The 10,737-nt window shown below is 40.6% G+C and overlaps 1 protein-coding gene and 1 long non-coding RNA gene across 4 annotated transcripts in view; both read right to left on the reverse strand.

Annotated features, from left to right (window-relative positions):
- Positions 1–10,737, reverse strand: part of oxr1a (oxidation resistance 1a) — a 216,966-nt gene that overhangs the window by 148,756 nt on the left and 57,473 nt on the right. The gene's annotated exons all lie outside the window — the stretch shown is intronic.
- LOC116690710 (uncharacterized) lies at positions 720–7,983 on the reverse strand. Its single transcript, XR_004332342.1, has 3 exons — positions 7,769–7,983; positions 3,856–3,861; positions 720–730 (listed from the first exon to the last, which is right to left on the reverse strand). It is a non-coding gene; the product is annotated as an uncharacterized LOC116690710 (long non-coding RNA).

The raw sequence follows: 10,737 nt of genomic DNA on the forward strand, positions 1-10,737 counted from the left end.
AAGTATTGTGGTTCAATAACATTGAGTAGTGCGATTTGGTTTGATAACTGTACAACGCAATGAGATAACTGTTGTTGTGACTTAGCGCTATATAAATTAAATAAAATGGAATTGAATTTTCCTTCTTTAACAAAACATCTGACATTTATTTTATTGTAAAGAAGCACATAACATGGATTTTCTGCATTTTCTACTTTCTGCCTGTTTTGCTTGAAACAGATTTGATGTAGTTGCCTAGGAGGTACAATATAAACAGATGAATCATTGATAAAAAAAGAAAAAAATACAAAATACTGATTCGGGGGATAAGAATCAATTTTTAAAACGGTCACAAAGAGAAATCCCGATACATAAGTGAATTGATTTTTAATAAGTTTAATAACTTCTGCTGCCTCCCATTGTGACATAAACTGGCCTATGGCCTGTCTTTGCTTTGTCCTTGTCGTGTTGACTCTCCCTCCTTCCCTTCCTTCCTCCCCTCCTCACCCCTCACCACCACCGCCGAGCGAGCGAGCGCCAGTCTGCCCCAGCTGGGTTTTGTAGCTGCGGGGAGTCGAGCACGGCGGGAAGGAGGCAGCGACTTCTCTCTGTTCTCTCGCTTTCTCGCTCTCCCTCGCTGTTTCTCTCTCTACCCCCCCCAGAGCAACTTCTGCACCACTGCTCTGCCACCATTAATTCATCAGTGCAGATCCACTTACTTCCTAAACAAACAAGTGTGCTGACTTGTGCTCTTCAGCACACACACACACACACACACACACACACACACACACACACACACACACACACACACACACACACACACACACACACACACACACACACACACACACACACACACACACACAGCGATGCTGTATTGATATCCGCGTGGTGTCCTAGATGGGAACCGACACAGACTCTTTTGTGCTTGACCTAATAGCTGCTGACATAAATACCTTTTCTAATTCAGTGCCGTCCAAAAATGGACGTGCAGATGTGAACCCGTTTAATGATAAGTTGCTAATGAGTTTATCCACTCGGTGGTTCACATCTGTTATGTTTACCTCACTCCACGCTGAAGCACCTCAGGGAGTCCTAACACCAATGCTATCAGCTCCATTTCAAAGAAGAGGGTAAACAAATCTCATGCTCTTGTGTGCTGTGTTGCAGTCGTAGATCATCTGGGAGCGGTTTGCTTTGCACATAAAAAACAAAAAAACAACTCCTACAAAAGCGAAATTTGCGACAATTTGGAGGGAGAAACATTCCTACTTAATAAGACTATCACTATAAACTACTACTACCACTACTACTTCTACAGTTACTTATTCATCTCTAGAGGCCAGCTGAAATATTGTATTTGGTATCTGTATCAAGAATCCAGAACCAAAGTTTTAAAATTCCGATAACAGCAAATCATATTTAATGTTACACTCGAACACATAACATAAACACAATTTTTTTGAAAGGATCCCTTATATTTGGTCAAAGACATTTTCACATTACTGTTTTTATTTATTATTACGGAAAGAAAAAAAAAACTATAATTAATTTGGGAAATAGCAGAAGGGCTCTGTAGCCTCCGAGCCACTGAGTGGGCGGGCCAGTGTAACTGTTTGATTGACAGCTGGGCTGGCAGGGCACAGAGCAACAATGAAAACCGTCCTGTGCTGGTAACTGTAGCTTACAAGCTGACGGAAGACAGCGTTCTGTCAGCAGGGACGCAGGAAAATAAAGACTACAGCAAATGACAACTTATGCCGACCATCGTTGCGTTTTCTTGAATTTGAGAAAGGAGAGACTTTGTCCAATGACGATTAACAAAAAGATTTAATAACGACATGACAGAGCAGGATTTTACGCTGTATTCCCCTTGTGGTTCTACAGTTTACAGTCCCAAACATTTCTCATTTTCACCAATGTATATTCCCTTGAAGTTGTAGGCATTATTTCCAAATCAATGTGTTTTGAAGTTACTTTTGGTCACAACCAATCCTAACATGTGGGTTAATCTGGCCCTGATATCCTCTGACATAGATGACATCTGGGACAGACGTAGAATGGACAGAGCAGATTTGCTTCACATGTTTTGGTCGTGTTCCAGGTTGAGAGAGTTCTGGGCATCAATATTTAGGGTCTTAAATGAAGCCTTTGATTTAGCTCTCCAACCTGGCCCTACAATGGCTGTTTGGGGTACAAGGGGGGATTTAGTAAAGCCCAACAGTAAGGAAAGTGGTGTTGCTTTTGCAACCTTAATAGCACGACGGAGAATACCTATGGAATGGAAATCCTCTACGCCACCAAAGCCTCCACGTGCCTTTCTGATATTATGATTTTTCTAAAAATAGAAATAAAATCACAAGATTTCTTAGAGGATCAACCAGGAAATCTTACAAAAAATTGGTACCCTTTACTAGCTTACTTTGAAAGACTTACTACGCTTCCCTCTTAATAACTGCCAAGAACACTATTTACTATCATGAGTAATAGAGGAAAGGTGTTTTTTCCTTCTTCTTTTGTTTTTATTTCATTTTTTTTTCTCTTTATCCATCCTCCTTGTTTGTTATGGGGGAAATGGGGTTAATAGAAAGATGTCTTGTTATAACTGACATTGTAATGTTGCACTGTATATTGTACCTTCTCTAAAACAATAAAAATACTTGTAAAAACACAAAACAAAATTAATTATCAATTTAACATGACTACTTTACTGTAGAGCCCGACCAAAAGGATTTTTAAGGCAATACTGATAAGAACATTTGGTTATTTAAAAATCCGATATGTCGATATATTGGCCAATACACAGTATATTTACATTTTTTTATCCAGAAACACGTTACAAAACGTAACAAAATTAGTTATTTTTAGTTATTTATGAGTTCTCACTAAAATAATATGATAACAATTTGTTTTATTGTCCCAACAAGAACAGAGGAACATCAAAATATATTAAAATTCTGATAAATAAAATGTATAAAAATACAAATTTAAGATATAAAAATCTTAAAGTCCTTTGAACAAAAACACATGAAAAAAAAAAAAACAGTTGCCAAACTGGGACTCATAACATAACGCTCATAACATGGTCGACAGCCCGTTTTTATTTTTAAATATTCATTCATCAGAATCATTTATTTGTCATTATAAAGGATTCTGATGAATGAATATTTAGACAACACACACACACATATATACTGTTTATTTTTTAAATCGGCCATTATAAATGCCGATACCGACAGATCGGGAAATGCCTAATATCTCTCTAGTTTACTGTATGTGTAGAGAACGAACTGGTGCTGTCATAACATAAAAACTACTAAAAGATCTGAAAAACAAACATAAAATACACATGCAATTTATGTTTATACTTAAAAAAAAATGTTGTAAAAAAGCTAATTGAACTACAACTAGATTTTTTATTAAGCATTATTTATTAAAGTAAGTCAACTGAGAACAAATTCTCATTTGCAACAACGATCTGTCACATTCACACAGTCCCACATTCATACCTGGAAGCTGCCAGTCCAGCCGCAGTGTGATCTGCCGGCCCCGGAGCAGCTCCACCGGCCCGGTCGGGGTTGGTGGTAATGAGGACGGGACAACCCCCCCGACGTTATCCTGTCGGTCACAAGTTTGCTTCTTTAACTTGTAGGTCACCACTGCCTTACATAAGGAACACTGGCCTTACATAAGGAACTACTTTACATTTAATGCTTAAAATTACATTTTTTAGCTTACATAACAGCTGGATATTTGTCAGAGACGTCTTGTTGTTGCTCTAGGGTTCAATGGTAATCACCACCGACAGGAAACAAGGCGGCTGACTTTCAAGGTGTGACCCCTTGCACGCGCACACACACACACACACGTGACTCAGTCCTTATTAATGTCAGATAATCAACATACAGAACAGTTCCTGCATAATTCAGCATTTTAAACAACCTCTCTGTTAAATAAAACATGCAACAGACCCAGCCGGCAACTACGTACAAATCTCTGTAAAAAATACCATGCTGTATAGCACATATGCACACCCGTTTTGCTACTTTTTGTTGGGGCTGAACGTGGCCCAGAACTAATGCGGGGCTCTGCGTGTGTGTGTATGTGTGTGTGTTCAAATAAACAGAGGCATGTGTCATGTTAAAGGTCACATTTATGTGAAGAGATTTACTGTGGTTGTCCCAGGCATCGTTGACTGTTTATGATCCCTGTTAGCTTTACACATGCAGGCGTTGACATAACTTATAGAATTACAGACGCCTAAGGGACTGTCATCCAGTTTTTAATTATATTATTAAGCCACGGGAGTGTTACTTGTTATTGAGTTGAGCGGCTGTAGGTTCCTCTCGCATCTCATGTTCACCCTGCTGTTGGAAAGCATCCTGAATTCTGATGTTTTTGTCCTTTGTGACACAGATTTGATTTGACAGTCATGGGCACACCATGTAAATGCTAAATCTTCTAAATCTGTCAGATTATGTGGTTTTCATGTGGCGTTCCACGAGACGGCGTCACATGTCTAGGTCTATTGGACTAGAAAATAAGGAGTGGAACTACTCAGGCAGCAAGTGCAGAGACAGCAAGGAGTGCAATCCTAATTAGCATTAGCACATCACTTTTATAAGACATGTGTCCATATGCATTTTCTTCTTCCTCTCCTCTGCAAAACTTTCCCCCAAAACTGGGCCACCAGGCTCCTGCTTACACTGTAAGAACAAATGTACTTTTTTTGATCAAAGTAGAATAAAGGTACAGTGGCGAAGATTAGAAACATGTCCTAGAGTGCTCATTTCACTCGCTCTGCCAAGGCCTCTGTAAATTAAGGGATCTGTGTAAGTGTGTGGCCATGGACCTACTTAACGCACCACCAGGGGGCCAGGTCCTGACCAAAACATTAATGGTGTTTTTCCATTACATGGTATCTGCTCAACTCGACTCTACTCACCTTTTTGGGTTTTATTATCACCTAGGTCGAGGTTCCAATCGAGCTGAGGTGATACCAAAAAGTGATGTGAAAACCTGCAGAGTACTGATTGGTCGGGGAGAATGGTCACTCATCCCTGCTTCATCCTGCTGTGTCCTGAACAAACCCGCCTTTTTTAAATAGTTTAGCCATTTATTTATTTTGCTGTCTGCAGCTTTTTTGATACAAGATTGGTCTTCCGGGTGAGGCAACAGCCACATGCTGAGAATCAAAAGCAACACACCTTCGGCGTTCTGTGTGTGTGTGTGTTGCATTGGGTCACGGCAGTTTCAATAATAAGGATTTACTTAATTTAATTTGTGGCTTCCTTGCAGGTTTATTTGAAGTGGTGTTAAAGGGTTTAATATGCTTTAAATGAATAGGTCGCACAACATGTGTGATGAAATATGAGTTTTTATACCTGTTCCAAAAGGCCACACTAGAAGGCGTGGCAAAAAGCGGTTCAAAGACTCTACCTGGCTGTATTCCACTGCTTCTCCAATCAAGAATTATTATTTTTTTGCATGTTTTGTAGTCTAAACACAATGAGCTGTACGTCACAAACGTGTGTAAAGGCACCTACTTTTCAGATAGTCTCTTCTAAAAAGCATACATGGTGTTGCACTTAGTTGTACACATGGAGAATGACTGAAGTAGTTGTGGAGATGGAAGTTCCATCCCTGTCGCACCTCTGCACACCTGGTCCATGGCTGCTTAAAGTGGGTTTTCATTTTGTCTCTGAGTACATTCATAAAAGGCAGATTCACTCCAGCTGAACCACTTTTAGGTGGTGGGGATCGTCTTTGTGTCACTTTGCACCAGTCTGGCTTGGTTTACAATTGTATTGCCTTTCAAATTTGACAGTCAAAACCTGCCCTGTATAAATCATACTGACATCTTAAGTATTGCTGCATTCCTAATGTGAAAAGGCAGCAAATACAAATAATCCAGTCACTACTTTTGTAGCATAAAATCACTCACTAAGGCCCCACTCAAATTCATTTCAAGCGTTTTGAATCAGGATAGAACCCATTTGAGATTTAGGCCCTGTTTACAACGCTTGTGGAACAATATTTTATCAGATATGCTTTTCGTTTAGAATGCGACCGCGTTTTTGGGGCTTAACAATGCAAACCACCCTCTGGAGTGGAAATCTTAAAAACACTCCACTCAAGTCTGCGCTGGTCTGCTTGCGGTGTCTCTCTCTGACACCCCTCCAGGTACAGGATACTGCTGAAGAAATTCAGTCCATAAGTCTATATTTTTTGACTGGCAGGACTCCCAGTCCTCCTCGTCTTTCCAGACAAAACGGTCAGCTTTTGTTGTTTGCTTCACCTTGTCTTGGTTTCACTAGGGAGAGAAGAAGAAGGAAGGTGTTGTGTGGCAGTGCTTCACACTACCAACTTGCCGCCTGGTGTAGCACGGGAAAACCCTGAAAAACTTCCGGCAAAGTTGAGATTACTCTGCAAGTCGGTCTGGTCGAGAGCCCATTCAATTCCATTTCCAATTTTTCCAAATCGAGGCACCAATCACAACTGCTTTCCACCATGACAATAGCGCAGCCACAACAATCTGCTTTTTGTTTACATTCAACATGTCGGCCCCCAGAGTGCAGCAACTCGATGCAGCTGTGGCTACTACGTCACCTGGATCGTTGGTCTGATTGGTTAAAGGACTATCCAATTGCACCCAGAGGCGTTGGTGACACCCCTTTGGATGAGCCATGAACGAACCTTCCTCAGACCCACTCTCAGTTACTGAGAAGGGTCTGGTGTCAACCAGACTACGCCTGGTGTGCATACTACATCAGATTTCACACACTTACGTCGCCAAATGCACGCAGATTTCCCCCCCCAAAAGGCTTGTTTAAACGCAGAATATAAAGTGAGAATGCAACGCCATGTTTGCGTTTTCTCTAAACATAGCCTTAAGCTACCTCCATGTACACTTAGCTACATATAAGCGTCCCAGTTGGCAGCAATCATCCATTTCTTAATTTTACAACCGGGTCTTGAAAAGGTCTTTTATGTCTATATGTCCATTACTGCACTCTGTGGCTGAAGCTTTATGATGATTCAGCCACACAGTCCTGATTTTGTGTGATCATACAATAGGTGAGAGAAGGTCTTGCAAATGGGTGACGTGTCTGGGAAAAGCTGGTGTGTAAAGTCGCTCCACTTCCGAATTTGCTAGGGAAAAGAAAGACGACAATGTCATCTGGTGTCAAAAGGGGATTTTCAAGCGGCCTATTATGATGCTATAGCCACATTTGAAAAAGTCCCGTTTCATGAATGCATTCCAACCCATCTCTGACAAACTAATTGTTTTCTCCACGCTCCCACTAAGCCTTTCAAGTCTCTCCTGCTTTCCTAGGAGGAAACACCAGTGTTGTTGACTATGCATTTTCATTTGGAAACAAAACCCTTTTCTCCCCAATCCATAAACAGGATTGATTGGAACTTGTTCCTAAACCACTATCAGAAAGGGTTTTAGCCTTGTTTGAAGATAGTTACTAGACAGAATATTATTGAAAAATCAAGAATTCACCATAGTTAGCTTAAGCTCTGGGAGAATCTCTAAGCAGAAAAAGGCCTATCCATTACTTCTCCTTTGATTTACTTGTTAAAGAGCCCCAATACAACAAATAGCTCACACTACTATTTCCCTACAACAGTAGTCTCCATTTGCTCAGACAATGTTTCATTATGATGATTCTCGTCCTTCAAAACAAACCTCAATTTAGAATTAGGCTAAATATTAAACACCATTTGGGAAAGAAATTGCTTCCGGGGGAAAAGGAGAATCCAGTGAAAAGTACGTAACCAGCAGGTCTCACAACAGGTTCCATTGACTCTTGTGCTGAGGAGATAATGGTATCGATCCCTAAAACTGCTTAACTTAAGCGTAGGAAAAGGCCTGTCATGTGACCGTGTCCTCATTAGCAGAGTGGGGCACTGTGCTAATTTATTTACCCAATATAACCCTGACAAGCATGGATGCAGGGGCAGGACGTGGAGAGGGAAGTGTGAGTTGGCCGAGCCGATTTGGGCCTGCTATTGATGCCTGAGCCAAGACCTGGGGGCTGGTAGGAAGACGAGAAAGTGTGTGTGTGTGTGTGTGTGTGTGTGTGTGTGTGTGGTGTGGTGTGTGTGTGTGTGTGTGGGTAGGTACAGTAGATTGATAACAAAGACAAGATTGAGATGGCAGGGCAGAGAGAAAAGGTGGGGGAAGCTGTCAGCAAGACAGAGACAGCAGGGTGGTGATGCAGAAGTAGCAAAGAAAAGAAGAGGGAAAAGATCCGGGCTTGGTGGGGATGGGATGGGGGTTGTGTTGTGTGCCGTGTTTTGCCTGGTCCTTGCAGTGTAGGGCTCCAAGGCCGAGTCTCTTGGGTCTGTTCCAGGTGGTAAAAGCATAAGAGTTCCTGGTGGCGGAGATGTGACACACTCAGCCATCTGCTGATGAGTCACTCTGTCTCTACTCTTGTTTGCTCTGACATTAGGTGTGTGTGTGTGTGTGTGTTGTGTGTGTGTGTGTTGTGTGTGTGTGTGTGGTGTGTGGTGTGTGTGTGTGTGTGTGGTGTTTGTGTGTCTCTGTCCCTTCAATGCATAAGCCCTTTTTATTGTGATGGTGACACAGCAGAGATATAATTAGTCAAAGCTGAAAGTATATGGATTTGTAGTGTTACATTTTTTTATCAAAGCATTAGAAACAGAGGCAGAAAATATGCTAAGATGCTAATTTGCCACAAATGTTAAGGTCATGGAAGAACGTGCAAAGACAGAAATGTATGCATCAGACACAGCATTCCAGATAGCAACATGGCTTGAAATGCATCCATGTGCTGCAAATAAAATGTGAAAAGTATGGGAGACGGGCTGGAGGCCATGCACACAGTATATCTCCCCAGTATTGTGCACGCCTGATCCCGGCATGCATACTGCCTCCTAGATGGATGCAGCCAACGAACAGCGTTGTTCCTGTGTGACAGCTCCGCTTCTCCAGGCCAGAGCTGACCCAAATCTATGTTTTCTTTCTTCTCCGCTTTACCCACATTTCCACATCAAAGTCTGGAACAGCGGGCACTCCACTATCGCAACTCCCAGTACAATTGCTCAACACAATTACCATGCTGGGGACACTGGTTAAGCAGCTATGCTTCCACTGCCCCCTATCCTCCAATATGTAGCACTGAACAGACAATAACAGCAGATGACGAATAATATCTTTTACTCTCAAGTCGTTTCTAAAATTTTAAAGTGAGTCCTGAAATCATATTGTCTTACATGTGAAACAATCTTATCTAATAAAGTAGTTTTCAGAGAGATCCACTTGTCAGAAGAAGGTTTTTTAAATGAAACAGATAAAGTAGAGTATTTCATGTTACTGCAATAGAATTAAGAACAATGAAACTTGACTTCAGTAAATACTTGGTTGGCTGAAATTACTCTGTTTTTTTTTTTACCACTTTAAGGACTTAATTACAAAAAAGAAATGTCATCCGCACACTGTGTGTAGAATTGCAAAGAGATGCTAGACATCCAGGGGGAAATAATACAGATCTACCTCTCTGTCTCTCTGTCTTTTTATTATTACACGTGTGTTTGTCCTATAGTGACAAAGTCAAAATGTCTTTTGTGAGTAAAAATCCTTTGGCAGAAGAGCCTCTAAAGTTGACTGGCAATACAAAAGCCGACACAGCCCTCTCAAGGCCACACATAAAAAATGAAATAAAATACACACCATGCATTACTTGAAACCAAGTTTCCCAACCAATTTGGTTCATTTTTTTAAAAAAATGCAGCCTTTGTGCAAGAATGACACACAGAATAACTACATCTTACATTCCCTTTTATATATTGTTCTTAGTCTTAATCAATCAAAAGTCAGTTGATAGGTTATTATGTTTATGTTTAATAGTCATAGGTAATATTTAATTATGATCTACTGCACTGTTGAATCATGCACTATCACCCTTGTACACCTGCCTCACCTTATCATGGTCATTGCATTTCTGTGACTGATTTTTATTTTTATTAACTGTGTGTGTGACATATGTGTGTGTTATTGTTTATTGTGTTATGATTGTCTTGCTACTGGATGTCTACAATTTCCTTTGGGATGAATAAAGTTGCTATCTATCTACAACTAGTGTATATACTTTGAAAATAAAATAGTGGCGTTGAAGAATCCCAGCTCTTTCAATGGAAAAAGAAATCACGTTAATGTGACCTGACCGCTGATCCTAAATCAGTTCTCCTATTGCGACAGCATTCATAAGTATGGGGTCGGACCAGCGCCTGGCCTTGAGCGTGCTGTCCTATTACTTTATACTGTAACGAGAAGCAGCACATGCACCACGTTCCCGTGCAGGGATTCGAATCTCAAAGCTTTTGAAAGAGAAGGATTTGACACACGGGTCACAAAATGTCAAAATAGTGTTTGTCCTGAAACACTACATGGGAGGAGAAGTGTTAATGATGTATAACAACATTGCTGTGAACAATAATAAAATTGCTGTAAACAGTAATAAATACACATTTTAATTATGGGTAATCAAATACCAACCGATACATCGGCAGGCCGATATTAGGCATTTCGCTAACGGTATAGGCATTTATAATGGCCGATAAAAAATATATGTACAGTGTATATATTTTTTTAAATATTCAATCAGACTCATTTATAATGACAAATAAATTATTCTGATAAGTGAACATTTAAAAAATAAAAAATAAAGGACTGTCAACCATGTTATGAGCGTTGCATTGCATAGTTTGTCCACCAGAGGGCGC

This window comes from Etheostoma spectabile, chromosome 6 (assembly GCF_008692095.1).
Source record: "Etheostoma spectabile isolate EspeVRDwgs_2016 chromosome 6, UIUC_Espe_1.0, whole genome shotgun sequence".
NCBI lineage: Eukaryota > Metazoa > Chordata > Actinopteri > Perciformes > Percidae > Etheostoma > Etheostoma spectabile.